Source organism: Equus przewalskii, chromosome 30 (genome assembly GCF_037783145.1).
Source record: "Equus przewalskii isolate Varuska chromosome 30, EquPr2, whole genome shotgun sequence".
In the NCBI taxonomy this organism is placed as follows: Eukaryota; Metazoa; Chordata; class Mammalia; order Perissodactyla; family Equidae; genus Equus; species Equus przewalskii.
Genome location: NC_091860.1, coordinates 13,680,614 through 13,693,560, shown reverse-complemented (window position 1 = coordinate 13,693,560; position 12,947 = coordinate 13,680,614).

The window sequence follows — 12,947 nt, the reverse complement described above, 5'->3', positions numbered from 1 at the left end:
GTGGCACCTCACTGTGGTTTTCATTTGGCCCCTCAGGTTTTCACTCCCCTGGATCTCCAGAGGTGCTTACTGGGGCCGAAAGCAGGGTGATACAGGGGGTGCCCTGGAGGTGGGGTGTTGTCCACTTGAGTAGCTGCTTGCACAGAACTCGCCTCTGAGGCTGAGGTGAGAGGGAGCCTGAGGGGTGCGGCACAGGGTGATGCTTCTATGGACCCAGGACGCTCAGGAAAGAAAGGGATCATATTGGGCTGGGAAGGCTTGTGAGGGTAGCTAGGCCAGATCCAGGTCTTGCAAGATGGTGGAATTTGGATGGAAAGGGGAAGTCAGAGGACATTCTGAGCAGAGAAATAGTGTGATCAAAGGCTATGAAGTGGGCACAGGCAGGGCAAAGGACAGCGAGCAGCAGAGAGGGCCTCGTCAAAAGGAGATGTGGGAAAAAAGAAGAGCTGGGTAGGACGGGGCCAGGTGCCAATCCGCCTTCATGACGGGCCAATTGGATTAGAGAAACTAAAAGTTACCTCTTCCGTAGTGCCAATCTTCCAGGCCAACCACACTCTGCCCGATTTCAGGGTCTCCTAAACCACTGGCTATCATTCATTGACGTATTCACTCATTCAGACCTATTGAGCTTCTGTGGCAGGCACTGTGCTGGGGGCTGAGTGTGCGAAGACGAATGAGTGAAATGGCTGCCTTTGTCTAATGCTGGAAAGGACAAAGAAACAGACCTTTTTAATGGAATAATAACAGCTAATATTTATTACGGACCTACTTTGAGTCAGACACTAAGTGTTTTAGCTCTTTAATCCTCACAACAATCCTGTAAGAGAGGTTCTATTATATTCCCGTTTTACAGATAAGGAAATTGAAGGCCAGAGATGTTAAGTAACTTGCCCCAGTCGTACAGTTGGCAGATAGGTCACGCTGCCTGCACTGGGACACGCAGTCTTAATCACTAGGCTGTGCCTGCCCTTCTCTGGGGAAGTTGAGGAAGAAAGCGCTTGGATGGAGGAGGAAGTGAGGCCTCAACAAGGAAACTGACTCAGACCTTAGTTCCTTCCCCCACTTACTTCTTTTCTTTTTTTTTCTGCTTTTTCCCCCCAAATCCCCCCAGTACATAGTTGTATATTTTAGTTGTGGGTCCTTTAGTTGTGGCATGTGGGATGCCGCCTCAGCATGGCCTGATGAGCAGTGCCGTGTCCACGCCCAGGATCCGAGCTGGCGAAACCCTGGGCCGCCCAAGCGGAGCGCAGGAACTTAACCACTGGGCCGCGGGTCCGAGTCCGCCCCCCCACCTTACTTCTGAGAGTTCAGGATGTAACTCTACCCTCTGTTGCTGGCTCACCCCTCCTCTAGCCTTTCCCTCTCCCAAAAGACCAGGACTTGATGAGGACACATGGTCATTGCTCCACTAGCATCCAGACCCCTCCCCCTGCTTCCCTCTTGCTAATAGCACCCAGATTTTTCTTTGCGGGAACTCTAGTCTTCCTGGGGGCAAAGCCCTGTATTGGAGCAGGGTTAGCCCCAACCCCCAGTTCCAGGAAAGGCTCTGAGTGGCCTAACCCACTCAGTGGCATTCCACCCGCCTTGCACAGTGATGGCGGCAGGGATGGGTAGTACCCCAGGCCTGAACCAATGAGGCCCGGCCTTTGCTGGCCACAGTGATTCAAGCGTACACCTGGGGGACGAGAGTGACGTAAAGTGGACTGGGAAGATGCAACACTGCGGTCTGATGTTGAAGGAGAGACGTGCTCTCACTCACTCTCTCCGAACACGGATGAGGAAGCACAACTCCCCTAAGGCAGTTGGCAACAGCCTTGCAACCGGGCAGAAGCCAGCCTTGGAATAAATCTGACACCACCGGAGGCAGAGCAGGAAGAGAGAAAAAAATCCCGTGCTTGGTGATATCACCGAACTGCTGGATCCGACCCGCCCAGCCCTGCCTTACGTCTGGGTTTTCCTGTTAGGCACATCAACTTGTTCCAGTACTGCTTGAACCAGTTTGAACCGGGTTCCATTGGAACAGAAGCCTTCCTTCCTGATCGAGGTCCCCAGAAAGCCCTAGAACTAAGCACCCCTCCAAGAATCCAGTCCAGACTTCTGCAGCCTCTGGCCCTCTGAGGACAACTCCAGCTGGCAGCGGGTCATCCAAAGCAGTCTGCTTAGGAGCCACTTTCCCAAAGGTCCAGAAGGCTCTGGAGAAAGCCCAGGGCCCATAGTGTTGCCAAACCTGCTAACCGGGCCTGCTGGCTCCAGACACAGTCTGATGGGCTTCTTTATTCCATCCTTACGTTTTCCCTTTTCTTGTTTGCAATTAGAAACATTTCCTTTTAATTTAGATAATTCCCCTCTTTTTCTTCTGCCTGCCTTTAAATAGATCTGTACTGTGATTTTGCTTTACAGGCTGCCCTTGATTTTTGTGTTCATTTGTTCAAGTATTTGGGATGTTTGCAGCCAAGAAGCCTCGGGCTCTGGATCATTCTGTTCCTCGTTTTCCCTTTTCAAGTACTCAGTTGAAACCCATGATGAAACCAGACAGGCAAGGCTCTCAGGCATTCCTCTGAATGTCAAGCCCTTCTCTTCTGTACCCGTCAGGCCGTCCTTGTAGCTAGCACCTCCTAAGAGAGAAGAATGTGGCCCTTCTGCGTGCCCTCACTCAAGTTCCAGCTACACATACAAAACAGCAAATCTGTTCGGATCAGGGGAATTTTCTTTAGATTCTTCTAAAAGCTCAACAGCAACAAACAATAAAATCTTGCATAAGAACTCGCAAAACACAAGGAAAAAACAAGCCCTCCCAGTGCTTAAAAATCTCACAGAGGTGTGCAGAAGAGCAGCCTCGAGGACAGGAAGCGTTTCCATGTAAGTCACTAAGCAGGGATGGATGGTTGATGGCCAGGAGTGCTTTGATCTGCTGATCCTCTTATTGGCTTTCTTTCTTCCGTTCGTTGTTCTATTTGTGGGGATAGGCGGTCGTTTGAATCGCTAATACTCTTTTTTGCAGGTCCTGGCTTTCACCTATTAGACTAAACACACCCTGGGGAAATGCTGGATGACTAGTCTAAACACATAGGAAGCATCAGGCAGTGGGAGTTCGAAGGCTCCAGGCTCCTCTGCTTAATGCGGCTGATGTCGGGTCCCAGAGGATTCTCTAAAAAGAAAGCGAAATTATTTTGATTCCAACATTCAATAATGGACACTGAACCACGCAATGGAATTGTTTGTTTGTTTTTTCTTTTTGTATCCAACAAGCTATTTTCATTGTTTTAGACCATTTAAGGGTTTGTTTTTTTTTTTGAGGTCACATTGGTTTATAACATTATGTAAATTTCAGGTGTATGTCATGATATTACAACTTCTGTATTGACTGCGTGGTGTTCACTACCACAAGTCAAGTTTCCATCCATGAGGGAATTGTTTTCATCCTAATCACCCTCCCTTTAAAATAAAGAGGCAGGAGTGACGCTCTGACACACACCCACATGCAGATAAAAGGCAGCCCCGCATGGCCTGCTCCGAGGGAGGCGCGTGCCCCCAGCCTGTTACCATGGCCGGCTCGGGGCGGCCGGAGCCAGCCTCGGAAACGCACTGCACGCGGTTTCAGTCCAAAATAGCGCCTGGGATAATGAGCAGAGGCCTAAGAGTTTTGAAAGCCAAGAAGGCCCTCTCTTTTGTGAGGCTGCCCCTAACTGAAGACAGACAAAAAAAGGCGAGGATAAAATAAAACAGACTTTGTCTTATTAACCTGGCACACACGCCTGGTGATCGGTGGCTTAGCTGGCAAATTGCAAGGACCTCGATGGGAGATTCAAAACTCAACAAGTGACTGTCTCTATGGAAACGGCTCAAATGAACCCCAAGAATGAAGGACCTCGGCCTAGGGAAAATGTCCGAGGAGGATGGATGTGGCTTGGAATTTGCCATCAGCTAAAGGCTGATGAGAGGAGGTTAAACTGATTGAACAAATGGCTTTGCATCCTGAAGTCAACACAAGAAGTTTGCGCCTGAGTCGCAGGGTTTAAGAATAAAGTGCTCTCTCTCCCCTGGGCTAGGGAACTCAGGCTGCGTGAATCTCGGCTGGCTCCAGGGCACGGCTGGCTCCAGGCCTGCTACCCACGAGGCCTTGGAAGAGCATTGGCTTTGCAAGGCCTCCGGCGCCAGAGCTGGAAACCCGGGGCGAAACCAGGGGACGCACAATTCATCTGGGATCCAGAACTCAACTGGGGCTTTAACTAATTCAAAGCTGTGGGCAGTTAAGTATAGGGCTGGATGTTCTCTCAGGAAGTGATCAGATTCAAGGTCGTACTTTTAACAGAAATTTCCCCAGAAAAGCTTCATTTGTGCAATAAGGCGAGGCTTGTGTCTGAGCTGGGCGCTGGGGGCTGAGGGCTGGGTTTAATGGCATCTGTCCTTCCTTGCAGCCTGTGATTCCGTGATGATAGCTGGCGAGTGTAGTGATTTCCAGGACACCGTGATTCCAAGACGCTCTTTAAATGTAGTGTAGACATTCTAAATAGCACGTTCGGAGACAATTACCCAGACAGAGGATTACCCAGTAAGTTAGTTACGCAGTAACTAACACGGGAGCAAGGTCCTCCTCCAGCATTAGGGCAGAAAAAGTCATCTGAAAACAGACCCGCAGTCCCTGCGGGGGTGGGGGTTAAGGAGGTGCAATGGTGTGATCTGCTCTGGTCTTTAGTGGACGCACAGATTTAGTTCTGTATTTGGTGCTCTCATTATCTCAATAATAGCAAGATTAATACGTAATAACAACAACAGCGATTGAACACTGACTAGGATCTAGGTGTTATTCTAAGTACTTTTTCGTGTATTAACCCATTTAACCCTCATACTTACCCTTCAAGGTATTCCTATTTTCCACATTCTACAGCTGAAGGGATGGCCCCGAGTCCTGTGCTAAAAAGCTTGCACTCTGCTTGGAAGTTGAGGCACGTCTGTTTTAGCCTGTTTCACAGCTGAGGTGGCCCTGTAGGGGTACGCCCTGGGAGCAGAGGTGTGGGGGGGCCGGAAAAGGTAGGTCATACCTGAAGGGGATCTTTCTTCAGCCCCTAGGATGGGCTCCAGGACAGCAATGGGCCACTCTCCCAGGCCTTTCAGGCAGCACGTGGCCACCACGGGTGGCGAGGGGGGTGGGGGGGGCGGTGCTGGAGTGGAGGTGTTTACTGGACCTTGGTTCCAGGAATGGCCTGGACCATTGCACCCCCACAGGAGCGAAGGGCTTCAGAGAGCAAGCTGACCCCCTCCTGCAGGCATTGTCCTCAACTCTCCGTCAGTTCACTCAGTGCATTAGCCACGTGCATTCTCACAAGACCTGAGGGGAAGTCTGATCCAAACTGTGCTTCCTGAGGTGACCCTTGTTGGATGCCTGTGTCTCTTCTCAAACAGTCCCGAACCTTTAGAGAAAGCACCCTGGTTCCAACCTGGTTTCCTGGTTAACATCTCTCGAAGTCCACCACAGAGGAAATCCTGGGCTTGGTTTTCAACCTGTGGAGTTCGAGGTAGCTTGAAATACCCAAGAGTGAGCATCTGGGCCCTAAGCAGGGACCAGAGGAGATGAGCCTGCGTGAGTCCTCTGCGCACGGAGACACTGGAGCTCTAGGATGAGCACCATCCCCTAGGGAGAGAAAAAGGTCAGAAGTGGAGAGGTCCAGTCAGTTGTCACCTTCTCCCACTCCACGTCCAGCCACTGGACAGCACTTTTCAGGACCACTGGACCTGTCCTGGGTCCCTTAGGTCTGCCACGTCTCCTCCTCTCCCTCCACAGTCACCTGAAGGAGATGGTTTCCCTTCAGGTCTAACACTTTCTCGACTATGACTGAGAATCTGGAATGACAACCTTCAAATGTGAACCAGGTCTGCAGGCAGCTGGCAGAGTTAGGAGCATCGGCTGGTGCTCTTCAGGCCCACCGCCCCCAGGCAGGCCCTCCATGGGGCAGGAAGGAGGCATGGACATCTCTGCACCTTGTGTCCTGGCCACGGATGGCTCAACAGAACCCAGAAGACAAGGCAGACCCAACGTAAGCAGTTTCTCCAGCTCAGAGGCAACCCCTCACTGTGAGTACAGAAGCAGGAACTTCTGCTGTTCACAGGAAATAGAGCAAAAGGCCATGCATTACTCTTGAAAATGGGGGTATTTGCAACCCATTCAGAAGATGATACGCACAGTGATTAAGAGCATGGGGTTTGGAGTCACGCTGACCTGATTTGACTCCGGGTCAAACCTGCAAAGGACTAGCTTGATGACCTTGGACAAGCTTGTCAAATCTCTGAGCCTTGTGATCTTATCTGTAAGATGAAATCAATAAAATTTAAGACTCTTGTATCAGTTAGGTTGCTTTCCGCTGCAAATAATGGCTAATCCTAATTCAATGGCTTAACCAATAAGCAGATTTTTCTTTTAATCTCACATGAAAAGAAATCCCAAATCAAGGCAGCCTCTAAGCCCAGCCCGTCAGGGCTCTGGTTCAACTTCTCTGTGTGTTGGCTTCATCTTTGAGCGGGTAGCACCATGACTGCTACAGTTCCAGACACTTTATCTGGACAATGGCAACATCCAGGGAAAAGAATGAGGGGCTGTGTCTTCTGGTGTGTCTTCTTGGAATTGGAAAAAGAAAGCTCTCCTAGAAGCCCCCAGCAGTCCTTTCCTCCCATCTCACTGTCCAGACATGGATCACATTCAAGGCTGTTGTTGGCCTGCATCCCACCTTTATGCAAATTGGAGGAAGACACCTCTTCCTCAAACAAGATGTGGCCTCTGGGGTGTCCAGCCTCTTGCTCTTGGCAGTGACTGTGTACAGGCGTGCTCTCCTAAATCTATTCTAGTGGAAGAGACTGATACAGATTTACGCTCTAGAACTGCATTCTCCAATATGGCAGCCATTAACCACACAAGGCTTTTTAAATTTAATTTTAAATTAATTAAAACTAAATAAAATTTAAAATTCAGTTCCTCATTCACACTAGCCACATTTCAAGTGCTCAATAGCCACACGCGGCTACTGGCTACTATATTGGAAAGTGAAGAACATGTTCATCATCACAAAAAGGTCTATGCGACGGAGCTGCTCTAAAATTCAGCCAGAAGGCCCAGAATCTTCATACTTGAACACTCTCATCAGTTAATATGCACCTACAGTGTGAATGGTGCCCCTTAGGATGTGGCACCTTGTGTGGTGCTCAAGCCAATGTGTGGTGGCCCTGACCACGTGCTCCCTCCTAAACCAATCACTGGCAAGGGGGATAAGACCCCTAGGACTGGCTTGACCTTCAACCAACCATGCCTCAGCGCTGGTGTTCGAAATGTACCCCTCCCATGGTGCATGGCCATTCAGATGAGTGAGGAAATTATAAAACCAAGACTAGGCCAGCAAGGGAGTATGGTGGATTTGGAGTCTGCATACAGCTCATAGGTCATTGTAACAGTTAAATAAAATAATGCATGCATAGAAGTTTATATGGTGCCTAGAACATAATACTTACTTAATGGATTTTAGCTATCAGAGTCATTATTGATTAATAATTACATCAAAATTGTGTTTGGGCCACTGCCAGAGCTGAGCTTCTCATCAGAATAAAAAAAAACACCATAGGGTTTCCCCAGTTGCTGTTGGGAAATAGAGGACACCTGTCACCTTTTTCTCCCCAGCTGGCTCTCCATGAGGGTGTTTCCAACAGAGTCTTAGCTCTCTGGTACCCATGCCTTCTGAGTCCTCTAAGCGGGGCTGGCTGTGTGGAACAAGAGTACAAGGCAAAGCCCCAAAGCTGGTTCAGGCAGGCTGGGCTCAAGCAAATGGGCCCTCCTCCACCCAGTGAAAATGCAAATGAACATGCTTGTCACAGCCGCCTCCAGAGAGAGCCGGCTGGGCCCATGGAGATGGGCTCTCCCAGATAAAACCTTGCAAGAGGTCTGGGCTTCTTGGGAAATACTCTCAGTGAGCACCATGGGTGCAGTTCCTTTCATCTTCTTCACCCCCTAAAGACTGGGTGTTTAATATTCCAAAGCAGGCCAATTTGTCAAACAAAATAACGAATGTTCATGGTTAAAAATATCCAGCAACACCAGCACATTTCGACTTCAAAGGCTCTATTCTCTTTCATTATCAAATACTACAAAATATCAACACGTTAGGATGGAGCACAGCTCATTAATGCTGAATATAATTGCATCAGGCTGTCCATACTGGCTTTTCCATTGGGCCGAATCTGTTGTTTATCAAGATTTGCTGTAGGGAATATATTTGCATATATAGTGAAAGGAAATACCTAATAGAATAAAAGTGTACATCCAAGATGGTGGCCCCCCCGCCAGCCTTGGTCTCCAGGAACGGCTCTCTGCTGCCTTCTGTTAGTCTTGTGGTCACCTGACTTGCACAGAAAAAATACTCAAAAGTGGTGAGACCCAGCTAGGAAGGTGCGTCAATGTATGGAATTTACTGAAGAGAAAGTTGAGTAGTTTTTTCATTTCAGATGCTCTATCGCTAATGTGCACAAACTCCGTGTAAAATTACAGTAAGAAAATTATTAATGTCTGAAACAGGTTGAAAGATCTTTCTAGCCATTATCTCAAACTTATCACAACTGTATTTGGATCCCCAAAGCAAAACTCTCTAGAATTCCACTGAATAGTGGCATCATCTGGTGGACATAATCGATACTGCAACTCCCCTACAAGTTTTTGTCATCCTTCTGTGGAAAATATTAATGTCTTAATTGTGCTAAATTGCTCAGGAATTATTGTAAGCTACTGAAATTTCCTCCACGAAGCATCTTCAGTTAAGTTGCGCATCTCCAAGCTGCTATAGCACTTCGAGAGTGTTATACAAACTTACAATCTGATGGAGTCTGAGTCTGTTCTCCATACTTTTCGAATGGCTTGGTGTATGGATCTTAACTCATCCCAAAGATCATGCACTCTTGGAGAGCAAGGTCTTTCAACTCGTTTACATGCCTCATGCTTCCTACTGTCTTTGTGGCTTCTCAATAAAGACTGAATAATTTACACAACACATTAGTACCTATATCAGGAGAGTAGAACTGTGCAGTAGGAAGTTACAGAATTTGGAGGCAAAATATTAGAGTTCCTGTTCCAGATCTTCCATCCAATAGCTACGCAGCATTGGGTCATCTCTAAAAGTTGGTTTCTGAATCTGTAAATTGGGTATATTAATAGCTCCCACACAGCATTATGTTGAAAAATAAATGAGATCATCAGACTGAACGAGATCAGCAGAATATAAACTGCTGTCATTGTTAGTTGCTATTGCTGTCCTTCATAGCTATCTTCCCTTAACAGTTCCTTATGCATTTTTGCTTTAAGTTACGTTATTATACCCATAGTATACTATAGTCATCCTACTATAAAATTGCAAAACAAATTCTCCTTTTAAGCCCAAGATCCCACTGGCCGTCTCCCTCCTTGGGAATGCAGAATGGGTAAATCTCCTTTTTACTCCTTCCCAAGAACAACCACAAGAAGTCAGGTAGAGAGAAAGGAGATTCAACACAGCATCTGCTCACTGAAAACAACTTGGGTCATTCATTGCTTGGAGGTTTCAAATGATGGAATTTGACAGCCGGCCCAAAGAGGGTGGGGAGCCAGTGGGCCTTTGGGCAAGGTTAACAGAAGGGTGGTTTGTAGGGAGGTGGGAGTTCCTCCTCTCCCATCCCACATCCGCTCTGAACAGCCCACATCCAGGACATCATAGGCAGCTCTGAGCACCAATGCTTAAAACTCAACCAGGAGGAAGCGTCCAAAGTAGTGGGTTTCTCTCTTTGAGGGCTGGCTCTGTGAAAGAGGGAACTGACTTCGTCTGAAGGAGAATGAAGACTAAAGGGAGTTTCGGAGAAACAGATTTCATTCCTGTGTAAGAATAAACTTTCTAATAGTCCTAGAGGGAGTGGGACAGAGAGAACTCCCGGCCTGGGGGGTCCCCATCACACTGAGCTAGGCAGAGGGGTTAAGCATTACAGGGCTGGTAGAACTTGCAAGCCTTCAGATTGTGATCCAATTTGAGATGCTGGGGTTCCATATCCCAGCTCTGTTGACCCTGAAGAGGAGGCAATCCCTCCCTATGCCCCACAGCCTCTACCAAGCATTGCTCTGTGGTCCAGACTGTTCTGCAAGGAAGCATAAGAAAGACCCCCAGGCATAAAACAGAGCACCCGTCAGGATGCAAACTCAAGTCATGCCCTTGGTGGCTGAGAGTCAGGAGCCAGGGTACCTCTAAGTACTGCTCTGCCCAGCCAAGGGGTCTCCTCCCTTCTGGGATTCAAGGTCCACACAGCTGATTTACTCCTTACCCTTCCTCACCAACACCCCTTGTCCCTTCCCAAAATTTGCTTCCCACCACCTTTCCCCCAGCAGATGCTGACAGTCCCTGCTCACATTCCATCTGTCCACCCTGACTATGGAAGACAGTCCCCAAGATGGCCCCAGTGATCCAATGATCCGCACCTCCACCTCCCACAGGCATCAGGAAGGACCTCAACTCTAGGCACCAAGCAATATCTCTGAGGGGGACCTTCTTTATATCTCACAAGTTTCCTATAGGCATCTGTAAACCTGGCGGAGAGGGGTTGAGGGTGTGGAAGCCATTGTCATCAATTTGCATATTCTTGAAAACCATTAAAATGTCAGGCCCTGTCAGCTTCCCCTCCTTGCTTATTTCTGCAATAGTGTCTCTGCATTGACAAAACAGCCTCAGATACTTATTCAGCGTGTTAACAAGTCCTGGGTTTTCCTTGGTGCGGGATTCCCAGCTACTCTCATTCTTTCCCTACTTGGCCTTGCTACCAGGATCATCTTTTCCCACTGGAGAGCGGGAAGGCATTCTGATCATCACCAAATACCTTGTTCTCAGCAGCCTCCCTCAAAGGCAGCCTCAAAGGCCTTTCCTCTTCTGGGACACTTAGGCTCACCATCTCCATTCTGGGTTTAGCTCTAAAGGATGCCCCTCCACATTTCCACAGACTTTTCAGGGCCTGTTTACTGTGCTAATTTCTCCGGGTAAGATCCCAGATGCAGATAAGATGGCCTTATGTCCTCTAAATATGGGGAGTATATTATCAAAACCTCAATAGATGGAGCCTTACTGCAGGCTGGGCAATTAGTAAGGCTACGCAAACCTGAGCTCAGAGATGTCTTCAAACCCCAAACTCTCCTCCACTGAGCCTCTCCCATTGTGCCTTCCAAACACAGTACTCTGATTTTGTTCTAGAACCTTCTACTCAGCCAAAATTCACTGATGAGTTATTTAGTATTGGGTGGGCCGAGGTCCTTTTGTGGACCCTACAGCCCCAAATGAAGTTGTATTGCTAGAGTTCAGTGAGTTGGGACCTGTCAGCTCTGTGATTCCCAGGCAGGGCCAGGTAAGTCCTTCGCAACACTTTGGTTTCCTTGGCAGGAGCATATGGTTCTCACTTGCTCGTGGGACAACTAGGGAGGAAACCCTCTGATGTCCAAAGCCCTTAACCAGCCATGCCTGCGCTTCAGCTCATCTCATAGTGATAAGAGCATCATGCCTGGTTCCTGCTCACCCATCTCCTAGCTATGAAACCATGAGCACATTTCCTGACCTCTCTGAGTCTCACCTTCTTTATCAGCAAAACAGGGCTGTTCTGAGGGTTAAATGAAGTGTAAGTTATGCACAGAGTGAGTTGAGCTCAATAAAAATCCCCCCTCCAATTACTCTAAACCTATGCAAGGCAGTATGGAAGCCATGACATGTACCTATCTTACGTTTAAATGTAAATGAATTAAAATTCAGTTCATAGGTCAGACTAGCCACATTTCAAGGACTCGGTAGCCACATGGGGCTAGTGGCTATGGTATTGGACATTTCCACCACTGCAGAAAGTTCTATTGGAAAGTTTTCCCCAATGGATTCCAACGCCCAGGTTGCACCCCAGAGCAATTAAATCTGAATTGTTCAGAGTGGGGACCCTGCCATGAGTTTTGTCGGTTTGATTTGGTTTTTAAGCTCCCCTAGTGATGCCAATGTGCAGCTAAGGTTGAGAACCACTGTCTTAGACAAACTCTCCATGACCGAACTGTCTATTCCCAAATATATTCCACCTGCACTCACTAATCTTTGACCCCCACCTGGGGAATGCCTCAGAGATGTGCCCCTCACCTAAACTCTATGGTATTTGCTTATTGCCTCTGACCCTCATTTGGCACCAAACCTTTCCTCCCTCAGATTGTTACTCCTTCCTGTGTATAGCTTTTCATGGCCCTGCTGGGTTGTAGGGCAAGAAGCAGACAGTGCCATACCTCCTGTCTGAAGTTCCAGAGCACTGGCGTGGGGTCCTGATCACGCCCCACACAACTGTAGTTACAGACACAGTGTCTCCTATTTCCTATTAGATTTTCAGCCCCTCAAGAGCAGGACCTGCCTCTGTCTTTAGAGACCTCATGGCGCCTTACTGATGAAACCCCTCAAGAAAATGAGCTTGAGCAAGTTCAGCCACCCTGGGACAGACTGCACTGTTGGTTGGAAAGTTGGAGAAAAACTGAAACTGATCCTGCTTCTTACAACAGTAGCTATTAATTGATCAACTGGTTTTTAGAGACCAACAAAGGAGTGCAAAACCCCACAACAGGTGCAAAAAAAGGGAAGCAAATATGGGCCAGGCTCGCTGCCAGGGCGGGGGCGGGGAGTGTTCGCAGCACCATCCCACTTAATCCTCACAATAACTTGTAAGGAAAGATTTTCTGGCTCTGTTTTACAGATGAAGTGACTGACTCTTGGTGAGTTTGGATAACATGCTCAAGAACCCAGTTAGTCAAGGGTAGATTCAGAATTTAAACCCTGGTCTTTCAGATTTCAAAAGTCCATTCTCGAGCCAGCCCTGACGGCCTAGTGGTTAAAGTTCGGTGTGCTCTGCTTCGGCAGCCTGGGTTAGTTTCCTGGTCATGGAACCACACCACC